This window comes from Brachyistius frenatus, unplaced genomic scaffold (assembly GCF_029030835.1).
Source record: "Brachyistius frenatus isolate BFR_SWC_R1_liver_20210118 unplaced genomic scaffold, ASM2903083v1 Contig_12, whole genome shotgun sequence".
Lineage (NCBI taxonomy): Eukaryota > Metazoa > Chordata > Actinopteri > Embiotocidae > Brachyistius > Brachyistius frenatus.
This window is the reverse complement of record NW_027210611.1, coordinates 1,008,445-1,031,871: the sequence shown is the minus strand read 5'-3', so window position 1 is coordinate 1,031,871 and position 23,427 is coordinate 1,008,445. Positions and strand designations below refer to the sequence as shown.

At 41.4% G+C, this 23,427-nt stretch overlaps 1 protein-coding gene across 1 annotated transcript in view; it reads left to right on the top strand.

Moving 5' to 3' along the window:
- Positions 1 to 23,427, top strand: part of cdh2 (cadherin 2, type 1, N-cadherin (neuronal)) — a 62,492-nt gene that overhangs the window by 13,267 nt on the left and 25,798 nt on the right. The window lies entirely within an intron of this gene.

Sequence of the window (23,427 nt, the reverse complement as noted above, 5' to 3'; positions counted from 1 at the left end):
AAATCTGAAGTTCACACAGTTCAAAGTCACAGGATGACCACCAAAATACTGAAAAAACAAAAGCTTGGAAGTTTTCAGCCGATTTTGACCGCATGTTTATTTGAATTTTACAGTATTAACTGAAAACAAATTGGACAGCTCGGAGTTGGCTGCCTTTTCTTTTTCCCTCTCCTCCTTCCTCTCAGATGTGCGACTCGCCTGTGTCATCGCAATATGTTCCAGATCGTTATAGCGATGGCAGCGAGATGTAACATCCTAACATTTTCAGTCCAGACGCCAGTGTGGGCTATTTTGTGGTGTGAAACCAAATGCTGCACTTTCCACTGAGCACTTCCCTTTAAGGTACTAAACTTGTCAGGAGAAAAAGGCAAATAGAGTTACTTCGCTAAAATCACACATTTGCCACTGAGGACGGCTGAGAAAACATTTCATACAGCCGCCACCATGTTTTGGTGCATCCTAACGTTGCTGTGGTTATGGGTGTCGGTAATGGATAAAGACATTCATTCCATTAACCTGTTTATTCTCGTCATGTTCTGCTCTGATGTAGTATGCAATTTAAATCTCCACTGGTGGCTGATAGAGCTGTCAATCAGAAACACACAGTATGACCACTCTGGTTGCCCACCGCAGTCCGTTAGTCATTAGGGCTTCAGTCGAGTGAAAGATGTTTGTATTTTTTGAAAATGTGAAATTAGTCTTTATTCATCGATTCAATTTAGGGCTCTCTTATTAAGGACAATCACTTTGGAGTGACATTTGAAAAGAATTTGCAGTTCAGTCAACTGACTATCCTGTTAATAGTGAACAAAGAGCTTCTTCATCTTCGAACATACATAAACAACAAATGCTGTGGATGAATTGCCGAGAACATAAACGATCAGGTTGACATGGCATTATTGCTTCAGTATTTAGTGTTTGTTTAAAGCTGCCGTCTCACCCACCCCAGTACACACACACACACACACACACACACACACACACACACACACACACACACACACACACACACACACACACACACACACACACACACACACACACACACACACACACACACACACACACACACACACACACAGTCACACAGCTTGTCTTTTAAAGGAGCTCTTATTGGATAAATAGCGGAAAAACAACTTGTGTTGAACCCGTTTGAATGCTTCCCCTCTGTCCTACCAAGAATGTGTTGTCTAGGAGAGCTGAGGTCAAAAGACACAAACAAGGCTTTGTCCTGCATTTACCAGGTTTTTTTTTATGTGCACGCTGACTATAGTGGGCAACACTGGCACACATTGTTCTTTCATACATCTGTTGAAAGATTGGGCAGTTGATTGAAAGAGAATATTTATTCATGAGCTTCAGTGCTGTTTATTAGCTTTATTTCATTTTGACTGCCAAGATAGTCACCCGCATCTTCTGAATTATATTGTAGTCGGGCATTTTGAAGTTTTTCATAGACATGAAAACAATCCCAGCAGAAAATATTCATGACCCACGTTAGGTTACATATTGATGTGAGGAAGAGATCTGTGGCTTTTCAGAAATAGATATTTGATGATACAAACTGGAGAACAATGAAATTCACTTTTGTTTTTCAGATTTTAGACTATGCAAGCATGCAACGCTTCCACATGTTTTTATGACATCAGACTAATTATTTAAAGCGTTGAATGCAGAAGCCTTTACTGAAGTACCACTGCGTAAATAGCTATTCAGAGTAATGAGGTCAACAAGTCGCTGCATTATGAAGATGATTCATCCACATTTTTGCACCACTTCCCACTATAATCAACAGAGTAACACAGGAACAATATGGCTGTTGTTGCTTTTAATGGTTGTGTGTGTGTGTGTGTGTGTGTGTGTGTGTGTGTGTGTGTGTGTGTGTGTGTGTGTGTGTGTGTGTGTGTGTGTGTGTGTGTGTGTGTGTGTGTGTGTGTGTGTGTGTGTGTGTGTGTGTGTGTGTGTGTTCGGGAGTAGGTGTTGGACCTGGCTAACAGCTGGAACAGCATTCTATGAAAGTTGGCCACAGACAACGCAGTGTCTCGCCTCTCTTTAGCCTTTCCTCTGATCCCTGGCCTTAATTTATTGGTCCGCTTCCACTGTGCTTGGAAAATGCAATTTGCACCACCATTGATTTGTGTCTGTTTGAAATAAGGCGGTCCAGGCAACTTGGCAAACGCATAAATGCTAGTGCTTTTTTCTTTATACTCCTTGCCTCTGTCATTGTCTCTCCATTTCCATCCCCATGCCTGTCCACTTCTTGCAAATCCATTCTAAGCATGCCACATGGGCGAGACGACGCTTCTTTAGTTGCTTATCATGCCTTGGCTTCCACCAGACCACCAAGGGGTCTGACCACGTGTGCACATGCAGCTGTGCACCACTGTTGAACTCCAGTCTGTGCAGGATAAGTGGGGATTGGCATGTTCTCTGCCCGTCAGAGCGGGTTTCATCTGCTGAAAAATGCGACAGCTGGGCAGAGCTGTTTCTCTCCTCCCATATGAGATGGACAGACAGAAATGAGACGTAGAGAGACAGCATGAGAGGACTGACGTGGAGAGTGGGGTAGCCACAGTTTCCTGACTGTGGCTTGGAGCAAAGCAAATGTTGGCACATGTGTTATGAGTTAGCGCCGACATAACTGTTTTTAAGAGTGGCCTAACACATTAAAGATTTGCGGCTGACTCTGCTATTTCTTTTTTTTTTTTTTTAGTTTCTTCCTCTTTATGCTGTAAACACTGAGTAGTAATGGGAGGAGGGGCATAAGAAGAGTAATTTATGTGCGGAGGAAAAGCCTGAGATGAGCCCTCCCTTCGGGATTAATGGGAGTCTCTGTCTCTGTTCACGAGAAATATGAAAGGCCCTTTGTTGGTAAAGGGCTCGCTGCTGCCAGCAAATAACTACCCCGTCATATCAAAAATCCCCCATCCTCTAAATTCATTGCCTCCTCTGCTGCTCATCCTTCACCCCATTTTTTTTTTTTTTTTCTTTCCTATAAGCCTATGTGTTTTCTGTCAAAGTCGCTCATTTATGATTCTCCGCTGTGCCTGCTGTACAGAGGCCCGGGAGACACTAGCTCACATTGTTAGTATTCACTGTCACTTCTGGAGTTCCGGCCATTTGGGTGAGCAGAGGGGAAGAGTGGGGGAAGTAGCGCCTTACAGGTGGTGATTCATACTCTCATCTGTGATGCCACGGTCAGTCTTTGTCCCTCTCCTGTTTTGTGTCAGTGTTTTAGTTCCAAGACTCTGTATCATATCATGCAGGGGATAGCTAGTTTGCCGTGGTTAATGTGTGACCAGCGGGCTGTGCTGGCGGTAAAGGTTTATTTTTAGCGTCGGTGCCGGTGTGTGTTGGCCTGTGTGGCGGGTAAGCGCACCTCCTTAGGCAGAGCTAAATAGAGAACGGCCTATCAGTGAGGGGAAATGACCGTTTGGCACTACACTGCCAGTGTCTTTCATCAGGGCACACATTGGTCTTCTCACACCTGCGGCTCAGGACAGGAGGGTGGAAAGCTGTTGGCAGGTGTTAATTGCGAAAAAAAAAAAAAAAAAAAAAAAAAAAAGGCTGTGCAAAACAAGGCATAATAGTGTATATGTTTTTGTAGCATCCTTTCCTCTCCTCTGAGCTGATAATTTACACTACTAAGAATAATTTTGGGCTGTATTTTTTATTTTGATCTAAATTGGAGGAGGGAAGTAATTCACAGTATTAATGTTATTCATTTGCCTTTATTTAGAATTTTCTGAAGCATTACGCAGACTAACGTAATTGTACAAACATCCTCTTTTCAGTGACTCTGAGCTCACCAACACTCTAAAAACGGTTTTCTTTTTTCAATTACACATTCAGCTTTTCATTTCAGGGCCTTTATTTATTTATTTTTTTAATCATTATTATTTTTTCATGTACTACATCGCTATGAAAAAAGAAAAGAAAAACCCATTTGCTGAAACAATGCTGTTATACCTGAAACAATCCTTGCTGAATGTCTGAAGCAAAAGTGTTGAATCGTTTTTTTGGTGTTTTTTTTAAATACCTATTTATATAAATACCTTTTTATATAAAATACATTCTTGCCCTAAAAAGTTAGTTGTTTCAAGCTTTCCGTGATAGTTTCAGTTATGTTTGCCTCTTAGTTCCACAATGAAAGCAGAGAATCTATTGGCTCCATATTGACTTCCTCAGGCTGTCGCCAATGGATTTGACATGGATAACGTGGTTGTGTTTGCAACGAAAGGGGGAGGGGACTTAATAAAAGCAGGAGACCCCCAACTGAAAATAAAGAGGGAGGAAGAGTGAAATGAAGAGGGCTCAACTTGGCAAAAGCCATGGGTTGTCAGGGGCAACTGAAATGGCTCTGTACAAACTGCCTCGCTCTCACCGTGCCTACAAGAAAGCTCAGATGCAGGCGTGTAGTAAGACTGAATATGAGGCTGACATTGAAAGGCTGAAACAAAATACACACATTGGATGTCTGCCTTCTAAATGATTTGTAATTGAGTTTTCCCTGGCTCTGCAGTGAGCGTAGACGCGGTCGCGCTTTAATGAGCTTCATAGTTTCATGTTATTCTATGCTTTAATTGTAATACTGAGGATGCCATTCATTTGTTTAATTTACTAGACTGAGAGCTGATGGCTGGGCTGGCATGGAAGGAGGGAGTTTAATGGCCATCCTCTGGAAAGGATAAGGCTTATTAGGTCTGATGGGCCTCCTGTCTCATATAACCTAATGTGGCCATGATAGACAGAGGATTCTGGGTTTGGATACATTGGAACTATAAATCGAAGCATATTCCCAGGCACTGGACTTTGTAATAGCCCATTAAGGACCATGTTTTTAGATGGAGGGGCCAGATGTCCCTGATGTGGCTGAGGGTCCAACGTGTGCTTTGAGGCAGTATGCAGTTAAAGTGAGGAGGAGCATGGGCTGGACATTGCCCCTCATTAAAGTGAACCGTTCTCTGCTAGCAGACTCATAAAAAAAAAAAAAACCTTTAATGTTCTTAGCAGAGAAGCTCCACAATTTGCCCACAATTCCACAGTCGTAAAAAGGGGAATTGAATTCCATACAAATTCTCTGCTGTCATAGCTCACGGCACCAGCTGTCTGCCCGTGTTTAAATCTAACCCTTGGGCGCCACTCCCTCTCAGTTTGCTGTGTTCCATATGTTACATTGATCTTAAAAGCTCGGCTCCCACTGGTTTACTTGAGCAGAAGACCATAGCATGATTGAGCGGGACATATGCAAGGACAACGTCAAACATTTCACTATTTGATCACATGATCCGGGTGACGATTAATCTATGGGATTTCTCGTATTACTGCTCATCTCATACTATTAAAATAAATATAGGTAAAAACTCAGTTTCATTAAAGTCGGCGACACGAGATAGTAATTTAATTTACTTTAGACACGCAGTCAGTCATAAATTCACACTGTACAGGCACGATGACACCCATCTCTTTTTGGACACCCTATCTCATGTTTGTGTTTGGGTTGTAAACCCCCAGGCACAGCTGCCATCGAGGCACGTCTGGGAGGAGCTGGGGTGGTTGGTTCTGTAATGCCGATGACCTCCTAATGTGGATTCCAGTGAGGCAGAAAGGCAAATGTTTGTGCTTCCAGGTCTTGCCGGTGTCCCGGGTCGCTACAGCTGTCATGTTATCCCCTCCTTGCATATAACGTCCAGCTCAAAATGCAACGGAATATCTGCTGGTATCCCAGCTGCAGACACTGAAAGATATCTGCTGTTATTTTGACAGAAGCCTGCATACTCATTAGACTTCCGGCACAACGGTCCTCTTTGAGGCTCAAGTCCCAACCGGAAATCAACAACTGTTGTTTTCAAGGAAGGAATGGGATTTAATGCATTTGGTAATGCCATGCCCTAATATTAATGCTGAATGAACTTTATGTGAACTATGCATTTTTACATAGTGTGTACTTATAATGTTGTTCAGGTTGAAAGGTGATAAATCCTCCAGTTAGCTATGTTAGGTTAGTGTGGAAGAATGCTTCCTGCAACCATGTCTTTAATTTTATTGTTTTCTGGTCTGTGGAATATCAGCCTTGTTTATATGCCGGTCATAATGAGTGCCAGTGGAGAACTTATTTTCACTAGCTGGGTTATGGAGTGATGGCTACCACAGTGGAACGTGTTCTCTCTTAACCAATCTGCAGGGACGACACTGGTTTCTGACGAATGTTTTTTTTAATGTGACAACTGAAAGGAGCCCCACGGTTTCCGCCAAGCCGGATACAATAAAACACCTTCAAGCAGAGCTCCACTGTTACCCTCCTCCCCTTTTTCTTTGTTTCACAATGCCTTTTTTTTTTGTCCCATTCTGTTGCCTCTTCTCTCCTCCACGGCTCTCCTTACTCGGTCGAAAACTGATATGCAATAGACCGCTTCAGGTTACAGTGCAGGCTGCGAGATACTTTTCAAACGGTAAACTCTGTGAATAACGGGATGTTGGAGAGGTGCGGGAATAGGGATGTTGGAACGCAGCACCATAGGGAGGAGCAGCTCTCCCCTTCGCCAGCAGGCTAAAAGCATTCAGCTCCTGCCCATTGTGAGCGCTTACTCAAAGGGATTTGTGATGGGGATGATCTTTGACCTCTCTGCGCCCACATTATGTAAATGATGCACAAAGGAGAGGGATGATACAATTATTTTTCCACACACACACACACACACACACACACACACACACACACACACACACACACACACACACACACACACACACACACACACACACACACACACACACACACACACACACACACACACACACACACACTCTCTCTCACAGTGTGTGAGCTTGTGTGCTTTGATTTTTGTGAGTTGGCTTATCGTAAAGACATTAAAACTCAGACACTTGTCTTAGTGTTAAAGTGTTGTCATTCTTTTTCCTGAGTGTGTTTGTGTTTACTGCTTAACAATCAGTGTCCTGAGGCGTTTAAACAGCTCCTAGAGAAACATAGGAAGATGGACCTGTTGTCATGTTATAGAGCTTCCTCCATATGTTGTTATGGCAGTGGTTGGGAAGGTAACCAGATCTCCCCCCCCCCCCCTCCTGTCAGCCCTGCAGTGCCCCCTCTCCCTCAAACGCTGTTATTGTCCCTGCACACAAAGGATGGGGGGATGTGTAACGCAAGATGGAGTAACACACTAAGGTTCATGGACAACGCCCTTTCCCAGATTCTACCGGAGTGTATCAACTAACCATTTCTGGCATTAAAGGTTTCATATTTCATACCAAAGACACAATCTGGGAAAGGACTGTGTCTTTAATGTGAAGCAGTTCAACATGAGTTTTCTTTTCAGGCAGCTTTTTCTGGGTTCTACCTACTCTGGTTTGAATGTGGTGAACACTGCTTATCAAAAGCACTGGTAAGTTTAACTGGTGGCGACCTCTATTCATGTCAGTCACAAAGGGAATAAAACGTAGTAACAACAGGTTGTCTATAAACTTTGAGCATTTTAACAGATGTGTAGATTATGTAAAAAGCATAATATATGGGGTTTCATTTAAAGGCGACGAGAGGTCAGAGCTGGGCCAAATCTTCATCATGGCTGATATGGGTTAGATAGTTTTGAGAGTCAGCGGGAAAGTGGTCTCCAAACAGTAATGTTAGTTATTAACATGCTCCCGAGAAAAACAAGTTAACATTTATTTACCATTTTGCTGTGTTTGCTTTAATCAGGGACATAAAACCGTCCATCCCCTGCCTTTTGTGTGCACTGTTAATGAGTATAACAGCACCCTGCCTGACACTTTAGTAATGGAAGTTGCACAGCTGGACTTAATGGCTCTCAGTATTCAGTATTGTCTTTTTTACAGCTTTTGTGTTGATTTTTGCTCAGTGCAGTGATGTGCTTTAAAACAGATTAATGCATCCCAGGGAAAGGATGGCCTTCACACTCAATAAATTACACCTTTACCTCTGCATGATTGGCAGCTGTTAGTTAATGGGTGTGCCTCTACTGATAGAAATTGACTGTGGCTGTAGTTTTATTTAATTCAGACCATTATATATTTATCTAAACTGCTTGACCTGAACACTATTTTTTTGAGGGCGGAATATGCATCTATCTTTCCTGGCTCCACCCGCTTATTGCCTGCATCTTTGGTATTCAGATGCGACTACATGTAATGATGTTGAAGTCAAGCATTTCTTAATTTTTTTTTTTTTTTTATGTATTTAAAAAAAAAACACCTATTATTTATGTTCATAAATGTAGTCCCAACAATGGTGGCGGCGGTAGAGCCACATGAAGCGATACAAACAGGTGGAGCCACGCTAGCAAATAGAGAGGAATTGAAGCCGGAGTCGGCAAAGTCTGTAATGCTCATTTACCAACATTGTGTAGCACTCTGCTAACATGGGGGAGGGTCTCCGTTGTTTACAGCTACAGAGTTTTAATGCACAGCATACATCATATGGCAGTTAATGCTGATTGGTTAAAGGCTGCTCCAATAGTTTCAAAATTAACCCGAGGTCTACGCCCGTTAGGATGCAACAACTGGAAACAATCCTCCATGGAGCAAAGCCAAGACCCTATTCTACTCTGAGTGAATTTGGCTCTGGTCGCACTAGCATCTAGCCACTTCAGCACTTCAGAGTTAAATTCCTATTATTAAATGAATAGGACTGTTTGATTACAGTGACACTCACTGTCACATACTATTTAGATTCTAATATAATACAGTTGCTGGATTACACTGAAACACTTGGCCAAGCATTTTCTTTGGAAATATGTGGTCACATAAGTACAATGTCAGCATCTCTGCATGTCAAGATGCATTTCAAAATGTGTTTTTCAGCATTTTAATTAATCCAGTGTTTGCAAATACATGGGACCTTTTGCTTGTTTTATAAAACTCAGTACGGCTCTGATGTGCTTGACTCAAACCATATGTTGAAGGGGTTTGAAAGGTTTCCACTGCATCAACAGACACAGCTGGCCAACAGTCTGTGATCTCATGGCATGACATGTTTGCCATATTTTGCTGCAATTATCAGCCTTGCCAAAGCTTCTACCTCTGCATTTGCCCAAAGATGCCAGATTGCATGCTGACGAATAACCTCCAAAAGTGGTCAGTGTCATGCTTTTCCTCAAAAATGAAACAATAGGAGGTGAATCAGATAATGTTGGTTACTTTAAGGGCTCCACAAGCTCCGTTACTGACCTCACAAAGCTCGTAAGCCCATAAAAGCGTCAGCTGAATGTTATTTGTGGGTACTGTGTCTGTCTGTTTTGGAGGCGCATGATTTCAACGCTCATATCGTGTTAGCATTAGAATTATAGTCTGCATCGGCAATGAGGAGGATGTGGACAGTGAGTTGCAGCCTAACTGCCCTCACCACAGATCATTAACAGTTCTAACAAACTGGGATATTAAAGTTTGTTTTACTGCTCCCATCAACAACTATGCAGTGCCATAGACACGTGTTATTAAATTCATATAGTGTGAGTTATTAGGCCGTACATCTCGAGTGTCCGTGTATATTGCCTGATCTGTCCTATGTGGTCTCAGAGAAAATAGAGTAACGGAGGAGATCATATTGGTTCATAAGCAGCTGTGCCATCCATAAGATATCAAATAAATAAATAAATAAATAAATAAAAGGTGGTTATTATTATCCCCCGGATTGCTCCTCTCATTCCCTACATCCATTTGAACACGGTCACACACCTGGTGCAGATACACTTTGTTCAAAACAATAAATAATAAGATTCCTTTTAGCACAGGGTTTTATCAGCCAATGAAAGTAATGAGATTAAGCCGGTAAAAAAAAACCAAAAAACAACATTATTCCTGTGCCCACTCCAGTGAATCACAGGCTTGTGGATAAGCGAGGAGAGCAGAAGCAGTGTAAGTAATAAAACCAGCCTCACAGACAAAGAGATGCAACCCCCATTGTTCCTGTTGGTCTGTTCATGTGCTTTAAAAAAAAAAAAAAAAAAAAAAGGGATAGATTTCAGTCTTGAGAATTGCTATTCTTATACCTGCAGGCCTATACAGAGCAGTTTTAAAGAAAATAGGGCCCCACCTGGAACAATTTAATCCTCGCAACTATTTCCAACAAAGAAGGAGTGCTGTATCCTGCTGGTGTCATGTGCCTGCTGGCCAGTTTCAGCCACTTTCATCCAGCTTTGGCCTTTTCCCAGTAATGAAACAGCAGATCAATGTCCAACAAAATAAATCCAAGTGATATATTTTTTTTAAGTCAGTTGTCGTTTTCTTCTCAGTACGTAAACTGCAACAAAGGGAAAATCCTTTCAACTGTGTAAGAAAGTCTTTCTGCCTCTTTTCAAGCATAACAGTTATTCATTCTGAATAGTGTTAAGAATTAGCTTGTTTCTACTTATGTATACGTGAAAGGAAGCAAGCAAGACAAACAGGGAGACACATCAGGAATTTGGTGGTGGATTAGGCTGCAACAGTGTGGTTTGATGTTTAATCACTCCCCATGCGTAAGCTGTTCTAAGGGGGATAGAGAGGCTTTTCAGTAAGCTCTAATGGCAGTGGGATGTCTTCCTGGTTGAATCTTGCCTCTGTTGGCATAACACTCTGTGAACCTGCATTTTTGTGTTTGCTTGAGAGGTTCCACTGAAGCAGAATGATAGGACAGCGCCGACCAAACATAGCACCTCACCTCTCTGCCTCTCATCTCTCGCTCTTGCTCTCTCTCCGGGTCGGTTAGGGTGACTCAGGTGGAGGCAACATGATCGCTTGCATTTTTTTTTTTTTTTAAGCTTGAAAACCCGCCTCACAGCTGCACAGAAAGAAGAAAAGAAAAGAAAAGAAAGATTAGTATTGCCAATAATTGCCCCTGCTTTATGACAGATCGGGCAGCTTTTTAAAGGAAAAGGGAAAAAAAAAAAAATCGACAAATTGACAGTAAGAAAGCATGTCATGTCAGTGAATATGCAACAACGGGTCACACTAAAAACACTGTTTCTGTGAGACACATGCAGAGACTACACAGGAATGTGAGAAACTGTCTACAGTGATTCACATGTTTGCGCCACCTGCTTGTTTGTGCCACCACTGTCGATGCTGGTGTGACCCTGACAAGCATTTGCTATCACCGTGAGGCGACAAGAGTATTCCCACGAGTCCTCACGTTAAAAAAAACCCAAGGTCTGGAAACATTTCCGCAGGCGGCCTTTGCAAGCAGAGACAGATTTGTACATGGCCATGCTTGTGGTTTGGTGTTATAGCTGCAGACAAACTGAGGACAGATGTGTTTGGAGTCCCCCCCCCCCCTTCCTCCTTCCTCCTTCTTCGTGATCGTCTATTCCCTCCTTCCAGCAGTTTCCCTAATCTGGGAGTCATTGTGTCTGTAATAAAGCACAGCTGCACATATCCCTCTCTGAACCCACTCAGTTCAGCTGATTACTTGGGAGTGAGAGGGCTCTCCTCTCACAGAGTCCAGTTGCAGTGCCGTGTCCCCCCCCCATCCCCCCTCCAACTGGTCCCCTAACACAGATAATGCATGTGAGAGGAGACACTTCCTTGTGCTGGACCGATGCCAAGACTAATTGTTCACACCTGATGTTGCATTCGCACTGAGCAACTGTTACCCTGCAGGAAGTGTAAATATCAATTCATACAAGTGATATTTAACTCTGATTTTATTCACGTTTATTGTTATCTATGATCCTTATTGCAGCTTTGCACAACACAAATGAGAGCTATTGTTTGATTTACACGAATATGGAAAACTTGTTTTTCTAATTATCAAGTTAATTGTTTTTTTTTTTTCTGTTGTAGTTTTAATGCTGCTCCCACTGCATTATGTGAAGGGGAGACTCCAGTGCACTTTCAATTTGTTGGGGTGGATTGTGTTAAATTGCCTCTGCTCAGAAATATAAAAAAAAAAAAAAAAAAAGAAAAAGGAAGAAGTCATGCATATGAAAGTGAGCAGCCCTAATAGAAAGATGTGTCTCTTTTCCAAATTGATGCCGCATCGAACATCAGAGTCTGAACTCCCACATTATAAACAAAAAAACAAAAACACCCACTAACAGGAATCAATAGCATCTGGGAATTTTGCACAAAAGGCATGTAAAACCCAACAGACCAACTTTTTACCCAACTCGGTTAAACAACTGCGTTTGTCAAAGTGCGAACTGTGTGTGTGTGTGTGTGTGTGTGTGTGTGTGTGTGTGTGTGTGTGTGTGTGTGTGTGTGTGTGTGTGTGTGTGTGTGTGTGTGTGTGTGTGTGTGTGTGTGTGAGAGGAGGAGGAGGGAGGGGGGGGTCAAAGTTAGAGTTATTCGTGAGATGGATTCAGCGTCCCAGCTGTAGCTTGACTTCAGGAATCAGCACAGTACAAAGAGATGAGCTCGGTTGACACAATAAGAAGCTGTTTGTAAATTCATACAAATGCATGCTTTCCTCTGTGTTTGCTTTCGTCGACTGGAGCAGCACATAACAAGCTGTCATGTGTCTGAAAAGCCGCGTACGCCCTGACGTGCGAGCTTTTCCGAGGAACATTGGACTTATCTTTAATCTTCCTTCTGTGTACTTTTCGTCTCTTTCTTTAAACGGGGGCTAATTGTGTTTCAAGCAGAATTTGACACGTATTGATTCAAATGTGCAATGGCAAATGCTCACACTATGCGTATTGGCAGCTGCCCTAATCCCCCTCTTTGAAGAAGCTTCTTCTTTCTTTTCTTTTTTTTTTCTCGATGTCATTGTTTTGGTGATGGATTTTTTTTTTTTTTTACATTCACCATCTTCACAGAGGTTGCAGGTTTCTAAACCAAGGAGCTATACAGCACTGTTGTTTTTTCTTTTTCCATATGTTGGTTTGTTTTACTCCTATGGAAGGGTTTTACAGCAAGAGAGGGAGAGATTTTTGAGTGTCTTGTGATGTGTGGCAGAGGGCAAGTGAGTACAATGAGGATAATGGTTGGTACCTGTGGCTGTAATGGTCTGCCTATCATGATGACTCATTTGCTTTGTTCAGTTTGAAAAACAAGCATTTAAATGAGAAATGAACATTTTAATATACAGTGTACTTTATTGCATCCCTTTAGGAATAGTTGAACTGAAAACCACATGATTGTGCATTTGTACAATTTACAGAGTTTGGTATAAGCAGTGAAGCAGAATTCAGTATATATATGTTTTTTGTGTGCATATGACTCGGTAATGATTTTTCTCTGCTTCTCGAGAGCGAGAGACGCAGGAGCAGCCCCGATCTTACAATATAATAGTCTTCTCCAGAGGCTGTCAGCCTCATCTTCTTTTGTCTGCCGCTTTGTTTCCCAGCCAAAGAGGATTCACATGCCTCCTCCTTGTTTCTCCCTCTACCCTGACTTCTCCAAAGCGAAAGGCAGGCAAGCAGGAATTTCATTAGCTTTGTTCTCAAAAACTCAGCGTGAACCTGTGACTGTGCTACACATGACATAATGGCCCCAGAACTGGTCTCGGCTCCCCATGCATTTTCCGCCGCCTTTTATTTTTATTTTACATTTTATGCTGTAGGTGAGGGAATCACATCCTTCCTTGTCTTTTTTTTACAGACACTCTTTTTTGTATAAAATCCCTCCGTTTGTTTGAATCTGGCTTAAATTGCTGTGCTGTTCTGTTTGGAGCACTTCGAAGGATAAAGGGAAACTAGATGTGTGTGTGTGTGTGTGTGTGTGTGTGTGTGTGTGTGTGTGTGTGTGTGTGTGTGTGTGTGTGTGTGTGTGTGTGTATGTATGTGTGTATGTGTGATTGCACGCATCTGTGTATGCATGTTAAGAAGAAAGGAGGAAAAAGTGAGCAGAAACAGCATGTTTGTGTGTGTGGTTAGGTTTGTAATTGGATGCAGTGGAGTGTATCAGTCTTTACCTGAGCTAGTCATTTGCATGGGCTTGATTGACAACAGAGCTATGCAAAGCAGGCACAGGTTTTATTCACTATGAAGGCAGAGTGGATGCACAAACCATGCCTTTTTCATTAGCTATCACTTTGTTGTTGATTAGTATTGAGTCATCATTGCTAAAAGAAAATTGTTAAAATGTCATTTCCATAACGGCATATTAATTATATTCAGCCATGGTCCATCTACTGGAGTGTTTGAGCTCATATTGGTAGATTAGATCCCACTTTAGGGTGGCACGGAGGGGGGAGGAACAGGAGGAGGGGGGTGTCTGTAAATTTGTGGGGGCCATCAAGCTTAATGTGCTCAAAAATAATCAGAAAGTTTAAAGTTGAAGCTAAAAACAGGAGCATCAGGGAGGTTTTCAATCAAGCACAGACTAAAAGCATCCAGACAAAAGTAAAAACAACCCAAAAAAAAAAAATCCTTGTGTGTGTGGTGTTCACGCAGCCTTTAAACACAGAAAAAAAATAATAATCTGGCTTCCTATTATGCCTTGTACTTTTTCCTACTGTGTTTTTTTCCACTACACAGGATGTTAGGTTCTTCTTTTGTTTACCCGCTGTAATAGTCTGCCTTGACTTGCACCCACTTGTGAATGTGTGAATATGACTCACTGAACAGATAGATGGGAAGTAGTGCATGTAAATTGGAATACTATTCGTGTCCTTCGTGTTACATTGCCTTGATTATATCCCGTGATGTCCTTGCCATTGTGTTTGTTCTGGCTGGTCATGCATGTGGCTCATTCAGCACCATGTAATGAAAGTGTAAACGTGTTTAAACATAGTGAGATACGTACGCAGTGTGTCACATTTTGAAGAGAGGGCAGCTACCCCTGTCACACATGACAGTTATCATTTACGCCGGCTGGATCTGCCTCCCTTCAGCATTAAATGAACTCTATGTCAAGGAATGACACAAGAGCTTCGGCAATTTGTCAGAATTTAATCACATTCTAATAAACAACTGTACTAATCTTATCAAAATTGATAACGTACAAATAGCTTCCCCTGTGGTCAGTCTCCCGGGAAATGGCTTTGTCTTCTTGAACATTCATTTGCTCAAGCTTTGTCCAGCGCAAATCAAAGTTTTAATTAACTCCGTGGCTTGTTGTCAGCCATTAAAGAAACAGTCTGTCTTTTCACTGCCTGGGAACATAACGGTGTGGACTTTAATACATGTGTGCAAAGATGCAGCACATTTATGACTATTTATTATCAAATTCTTATTTCTTCATTCAGTGTTCATTAACAAATCTATCATACACTTAAATATTACTCAGACGTTTTATAAAATGTAAGGCTCATTTCCCAAACTACTCAATCTACTGATACTCCACCCAATATGTTAGTTGGGCTAGAACTAACAATTACTTGTATGTACATTTAATCTGTTGATTCTGTTCTCAATTGATTATTAGCTGTTTGGTCTTTATAATGTTAGAAAATGGGGGGAAAAAAAAAAAAAAAAAAGTCAATGAGTGTTTCCCAAAGTGCAAGGGGCAGCTTAAAATGTCTTCTTTTATCCCTACCAATAGTTTGCAACCAAAATATATATATATTTTTTTTTTATCATGGAGAAATAAAAGGAACTAGATATAGTCACATTTAAGAAGATCATTTTAGGTTTTCTTTAAAAAAAAAAAAAAACAACAAAACAAAAAAAAAAAACGTTTTACGCAAAACAGTCATCAAATCATCAAAATACTCTACGGCAAGTTTTCTGTCAATCAACTTAACGATTAATCAGCTAATAGCTGAAGATCTATATATTGATACGAAATGTTCAGCTGCTGTTGGCCTGAAAAGTGGCCATTACATGTTGGTTGTCTTCTGCTTTGCAGAGAACTAGTTTTAAAGCTGTCTCAAACCGCGCCTGCACCGTAATTCATGTCTCAGCTGTCCATCCTGATGCCAAAATGTGGCCACATACACAACTCCTGTTTGTTACTTTTTCACTGCATGCACACTGAATATGTCAGTGGTCAGGATTCGATTGATATAATGTTATTCCAGCCTCCACTAAAACATGCAATATTTACACACAAAGATGGGTTGCAACATTTCTGTCTGGCATCTGCCATCTGTGATCACAGAGATTATACTATTCTATTTTAAGCAATATACTGTGTGTATATATATATATATATACACACACATATATAGTTAACATTAAAGCTTGAGGACATAGCCTAACTATATGTGATTTTAACTCTAGTTTTCAAGTCTGTGAAAGCAGCATAAGGCATTGACATCATTTCTTAAGTTACCTCTTTGATTTTTCCACCAAAAGTCCTGGATAATAATCGTCCCCATGGAACAATGATTGGCACAGTTCTGGGCACAGACATATAGTGCATTTCTCTTTCCTCTCTCTGCAACAAATCAGTGACATGAACCACTCTGCTGGTGTGATTAAAAAGTCTTACAAGACCCGGTGGTGAACATGCCAGCAGAGGTTATGTCATCCCTGGTCACTGCCTCCTTCTTTTTGTCTCTTTGATTTTTATGATGCCATTTTGACATAAATGATCAAGGGGAAGAACTAAATAGCCTTGAGTCTATGCTTCTGAGATCAAACGACCCTAATCATGTCACATTACAGGTTGCACCGTGGCAGTTTTAGTGCCTGGCCCTCGTGATCAGCCTCTTCAGAAAATATCAGCTTAGCTTGGAACCAGAGGCATGGGGGCTCACAGCGATTAGCGGATACATAGGCTGCTTTACTCTTATACTTTTGCCTCTTGAATATTAAGATCCAATAAAACCTATACACCACTAGCTGTTTTATCTAATTTAAGAATAGTCACTGTATCTTAATTGTGTCTGCCACACTTATCCTTTATAACACTAACATTCAAAGTGAAAGTGATGGGATGTAATGGTTTTTATACTTTTTGGAAATGAGCTCAGGTTTTCTGATTAAATCTGAAGGTGCATGATATTTGAGTCCTTTCTTTTCAGTGGTGCCGTTGTTTTCACAACAGCAGATGCATAATAAATGAAAGCAATCGATATCTTGTGTTTAATATTTATGGTTATATCTCACCCAACCAGTGCCTCAGGGGTGAGTTAACTTTCTGTCCAGCTGAAAATGCCTGAGACGCAGCAGCAGCAGCAGCAGCATGCTGCAGCGGTGATAGATGCACTGTGCAATGGAGCATTTCCTCAAATGTGTATTACTGCAGTGTATGGTCACCAGAGAATAACCTTTGTAATACAGAAACAATAAAAACTGATGCATGTGAACACCTTAAATGGCTTATTATTCTCAATCGAATTTCTAAAAGGTATCTCGGTGTGTGAACCATCCTCTGGCCTTCTAACCTCACGCACACTGATTTATTTGACCTACTTTAGTTCTTCAGCTCGGTTCCCTCCTCCTCTCTCTGTCATTAAAGCCTTTGTAGATTGAACAAATAGATCATTGTCAGATGTTATAAGGTGAATTAGGTTATGGAGACCAATCAGAATCCTGTGACCTTTATGAAAGGACAAAATGAGGTCAAAGGTTATAGACATGAAGTTCAACACCTCATTTCGCAGAACGTTGATTTACATCTGAGAGGTTCTGTCAACAGGGCTTTGTAGCAGGTGGATTCAGAGACAAGAGGCTGTTCTGGCATTATACAGTCTTGTACCTAACGTTTAGCCTCGTCATAGTGTACAGTAATTATAAGTTTCCCTTTTCAAGTGCCCATTTATGTCCTTTGAACATGAAGGAGAAAGAACAGTGGAACATACTGGAGGGCTCTTTTTCTGGCAATCTACGAAGCTATGAGTTTTTGTCATTTTAGCATATTAGTGTGACATTTTTCATAAGGAGCTTCACCTGTAAGCACTCACAGTGAGTCACATGCCAAGCAGGACTGTCTGACGTCTTGGTAATATGGTCAGTTTAATGCCCCACTAAAGCCTGTGTATCAAGCCGCTCATCTCAATAACTCACCGGACAAAATCCCAGTAGCTATGCACTGATAACTGCAGAAGGATGTAGCTTAGCCTTATCTGTGCTCGGCTCCAGTGGCACGTTAATCCACACAATGCTCAACCGTCATTGTACTGGAAAACACGGAATCATTTCATTTACCCAACAAAGGCCTGAGAGTAATTGTGATGTTCCCCTGCTTATCCCCTTTGCAACTAAACTCAGAGATTGCTAATTTTCAAAGGCCAAATATTACTTATTCAAAAGAAAGCTGTCATCATGCATTTTTCTTTTCAGAGGACCCTGTTTTGCCTCTGGAATAAGGGACGCTGAACCAAACATCAGTTTGGGGAGATCACAGCAGTTGGCTGCAGTTGGCCAGCTTCTTTTTGTTTTTGCTCCGTCAGAACCCAGCGGGTATCTTACCCAGCATGCAGCTGATGTGTAGGCATGGGGCAGCCAGTGGAGTGGGCTAATGTTAGCTTCCTTCTAGCTAATCACCGCTGAGACGGACTCTCTGTCCCCAACAGGACCTGGGAGATGCTTTGGCCTTCCTGAGGAAGTAAAGGTGACTCTTGTCCTGGTGGGGAGTTTGTCTACCTTGTAATTGTCCTTTTGAATACAATAGTGGTCAGATGGGATTGCTGTACCCTCAGAGAACAAATGACCGAATGTGCAAATAAGATATGAATGCAAGTGTAAAAAGAAAAGGAAAAAAGAAAATACATCAAAACAAATTGAATTTGTTTCGCCTCTCCTAAGGGCCAGTTTGCTAGATCAAGGCAGCTTAAAAAAAAAAAATCTCTGCGTTTGAGATTGAGCAAACTCTGTAGCTGCTCAGATGTCGGCTGTGCTTACGTTTCTCAGTGTGTGTGAACTGATGTGGGTGTGTGTGATAAGAAAAGGTACTATCAATACGGGGTTTTTTTTGGAGGGCCTTTCCATAATTCTCTCATTGAAGCAGTATTTTTAGGAAAGCAAATTAAAAAAAAAAACCAATATGCAGAGACAAACCAAGTGCTGGGGGAACTGGTCACTGTAATCAAGCCAGGAAAGCGAGCCAGCTGCTTGGTAAACATGTTTATGCTCTGATGCAATTCCTCTTTAGTTTACTTAATTGCTAGAGACACTGAACAGAGTACAAACACTGCATGCTTTTTTTTTTTTTTTCATGCAAATCCCTTACATATTTTAGGCCTTGCTATAAATGCATGGAATGCTTTGCGCGTTTGAAGTGCAGTGCATTAGTAAAACGCCTTCAAGGGCTTAGTTTGGCAAAAGGCAGTATCATCATTCCCAGATCCAAGCTCCGGCTACAAACAGTTTAGTTTCTCTGAAGAATACCCTATTTTCGGAAAACAGAAATATACCTTTGTCTCATCTCTGACCCTCAGCTTCTTTAAATAAATGGATATTTACAGTAGTCTCAAGTAGGATGAGTGACGCAATCAGTACTAATTAATTCATTGTCTTAAGTGGTTCAATGATGCTTTCTCAACCCTAGATTTTAAACTATCCATTTAAATGTACATGGTTTATAAATTTGTAGAAAAATTATAATACGCTTTTAATTGCATTATCTCAGGGAGCAACAAACAAATATGTTTCTACTGGAAGACTTTCTTTAAAAAAAAAATACATGTCAAGCATGAAAACTATAATTGTGAAGAATGGGATGTATGAGGTTACATAAAGGCGTTTTATTTGTTTACTAGCCTTAAAGCAGCAGAATATATATTCATGATAATGCCATTAAAAAAGAAAAACTATGCTGAGAAAGAATAACACGCACATGAACTATTAACACAAAGCGAGCAGCAATCTTACTCTGTGTTACATTAGTGTTTTGTGCTTTTAGCAGTTTATGAGATAATTGGACAATTAGAGAATGTGCTGGATATTTTTTTTTTTTTTTTGGTTCGGCACAAAATCTGTGCACTGTTAGAGAATGTTGACCTTAATTTTACTGTGTTCTCCCCAGTTTTTTTTTTTTGCTTTGGGATTAGAATTTCATATCACAGCAGTTTGAATTGAGGTCCCGGAGTGCGAGCTCCAGTGGGGCTTAACAGGATCTTATAAACAGTGGCGCTGGCATGGATGTCTCACGCAGCACATTCAGTTGGAGCCTCTGCTTCATATTGCATTGTCTCACTGCCAGAGCAGGCCACTGTACTAAACCTGGTCACATTCATTTGCGAAGAATGCATTTTGTCAGGGGTGTTGTAGCATTTTGCCAAGGTCAGGTGGGGGTGGGGGGCTGCCACTGGGGTATTTGCCTGGCTATGTGTTCGTCTGCAGCAGCTCCTGATGAAACACCTATGCTGGGTATTTCTCAGCTGTCGGCGACCTCACTTTTTGCAAATGAGTGATGGCGTGTTGGGATGATCTCACATGAGAGGTTTCCGTCTTGTCACATTTACAGCACATTAGAGGGACTTTCAGTCTGCTCACTTGCAGCCAATGTATTTGGCAGGCAGGCAATAACGATGAGATTGTGAAACATTTTCTTTGCCTCCGTGGAGTCATGGAGTCCACATTCCATGTTCCAAATTAAATGTATCTCTCTGCCGCTCCCCTTCTCTCTCTCCAACTATTTGTGTCTGTCTGAGTTAGAGTTATCACGTGACTGAGCAGACAATGGAGAGGTTAGTCGGGGTTTTGTGTTGTCAGGCGGTGGGGGGGGGCATCCGAACAGTGAATAGGATCATTGAGTCGGAGGTAATTTTGGGCCCCGGTGCGGGGCATTAGTCGGACAGCCCTTTCTGCTGACATGCCTGTTTCCCTCCTCTCCCTCCCTTTTTTTTTTTTTTTTTTAACCCCAACCCCCCATCCCCATGTGCTGCATCGGCATTTCTTTCCAATTCAAGCCTTTATCGTTGTGCCCATGACAACATGTGTGATAGGGCGTGGCAACCAAGACCTCTTTTAGCCCTGTTACTTGGGGAGCTAATGCTTAGATATAGATTAGCTACAGATAAATTCCACTCTACACATTGCTGTGGCATTTTTAAGCCATCAGAGCCTGTCTGATAAATGAATAGACACATGCGGGACATTCCCATCCATTATCATTGGAAATGGCCGTGCCTGCTGGGAGTTTGTGTAGCGATTTCTGTGGGGCCCGACTGTTGAAGGGCCTCTCAGAGGACTCCTGATGGCCAAATTTCAGACAATGTTAAAGAGCTGCAGCTCAGCTAAAGAAAGAGGCCTGTGCTAAAATATCTCTGGGGAAGGCTGCTGTTGTCAAGTGTATGTCTACACGAATTCACTTAAATGTATTCTGAAAAGTGTCAGGAGGAGACAAAATGGAAACACGAGATGCAACTTTTGGGGGCAGAGAGGCGATATATGGATTTAATTTGAAGGAGTGGGAGACATTTTAATGATGGTTGAAATTACAGACAAGAAGTGACTTAATTGCTGTAAATTTAAAAAACTTTTGGATTGAACTAGTTGAGCCAGAGAGACATCTGTTGTCTATTAATTACTTTTTTCAGGTCAGACAAGTCAATGGTACATTATTGGTGTTCTGTTACTACTTATTGACAAAATGCTGACTCCAATGTCCCTCAATGCAGTGAGGAGGAGGAGGAACGGGCCACGGAGTACGGCCGAGGTTTAGAATAAACATTGGACAGTTTGTTTTAATCATTAACCAGCGTCGGATCTGCACGCATCAATTTTTTTTTTCAACTGCAACTAATTCAAATAAGTGATGATGATTATTTCCTAACCAAGTGATCTGCTGAAAAAAATGACTTTAATTATTCATCAGTCATCATACTAATTGCTGATTATTATTCCCTCAGTTGCATCAGCTCTATGTACATTTGCAGAATCGTTTTGTATATATTTTTAATCCAAAAACTCGAGTGTGGCTGAGCCGTTACCGTCCTCGGAACATTGTGAGGCTTCTTAAATCGTTGTCCTGTCTTCTGCTTTATTGTGAGTTCTTTTGACAGTCCCTTACTCTGTATTCTACCTCTGTCTGCGTATCTGCTGACTTGGGCTGGCTGGTGATTGCCTGAAGGCTTTGAGTTTGCAGGCACCTGGCTTTAAGGCAAAACCTTCAGGAACAGAAGGTCATCTATCTGATGTCAGCTTTGCAGGTTCAAAGAGAGACAAAAACTAATTGGTCAAGGGTAATTGAACAAAAGTGTTAGGAAGTCAATATATAGTGTATTCCAGTGTAGAGGAAAGACGTCATCTGTCTTTATTTTTGCAGCTGCTGGCAATACGCGTCTTGTTTTGTCAGTGTTTAAATCTTTCAGCAGGCTCTAATGGAAAGCAGAACATGGCCCTTGCAGAAAATTTGTTGTCCCTGTTTGGGTTTTGATAATAGAGCAAGATTGCATTTTCATTCATCAGGAAGAATACGTTGCGATTACAGTGCATGTCAGAGGTGACCTCGTATATATGATTCTCTATCGGTCTCGTTCCCTTCTCACATTCAGAGACATGTAGCTGTAGTTTGTATAGGATGATGGTTTTTGTTTTTTTACAGAGATTCGCCTTCCCCTTCACACGCAATTTTAGTCAGTGCTGCAGCCAAGAGCCTCTTCTTGGAAACATCTGCAAGAAAAGTGTTAAATTCAGCAGGAATGGGTCATAATTTTCTAATTTATTGAATAGTGAATCAAAAACAAAAACAAAAAATCTAAAAGTTTATATGTCTATCGTCTTCGTCTGATTTTCCTGTTTTTTTTTTACTTGCGCCTGGTAGCAACGCATCACTACTGCCAGAAGGTGGCGATAATGCACCTAAAAGCTGTTTGCCAACCGCCATTAAATAACAAAAGGAGAAAAAGAAAAACAACCCAGCTGCAGTAAGGCGTGTGGTGCTGAGATTAGATGCTACAGTTAAAATAAGCGGAAACATGAAAAGACAACTACAGCTGTCGAAACATTCTGTGGAACTGCTTCAAATGAAATAAACAAAATAAGGTGCGGTACAAACTCCGCCAGGTAACGCTAGCATATTATAAATCTACCAAAGCTATGCACAGCGATTTTAAAGCAAAGTACCGAGCAGACGGTCCATCCTCGGATCAATAAACAATGGCTGGCTTTGTTACCAGGAGAAGTAAGTCTGATTTTTGAAGTGCAGAGCAAATAACAGCCCTCATCTCAAAGATGATAGCTAAAGACATGCTTCTCATCAGTTTTGTCAAGGGAGAGGGTTCTCAAAGTTTGATGGCACTTGTTGAGCCTGAGTTCACGGCATGTGTCTCTCTCTCTCTTTGATAATAGTCACATACGTCCCACCGTATATCCAATCATATTTTTTTTTGATCAAAAATACTTATTCCTAAAATTCACAGAGAAATTGTACTTTTGGCAATTTCCTCGAGACCCCAAGCATCCTTTCCTCAAGCCCAGGGGAGCTCAATGCACTGCAAGGGCTCTGAAGAAATCAGTGGGTCCCCAAGGTAGCAGCACAAAGGAAAATTAGGCATCCACCTTCAAGGCTTTTTGTCAATAATTCCACATCTGCTTTAATAATTCAAGGCGCCATCAGCAGAGCCTCCATACAAACCATATATGGCGGTAACGCTGTGATCTCTGTGGCCAGGAGGGATTTTTATCTCTCCCTTCATGTCTT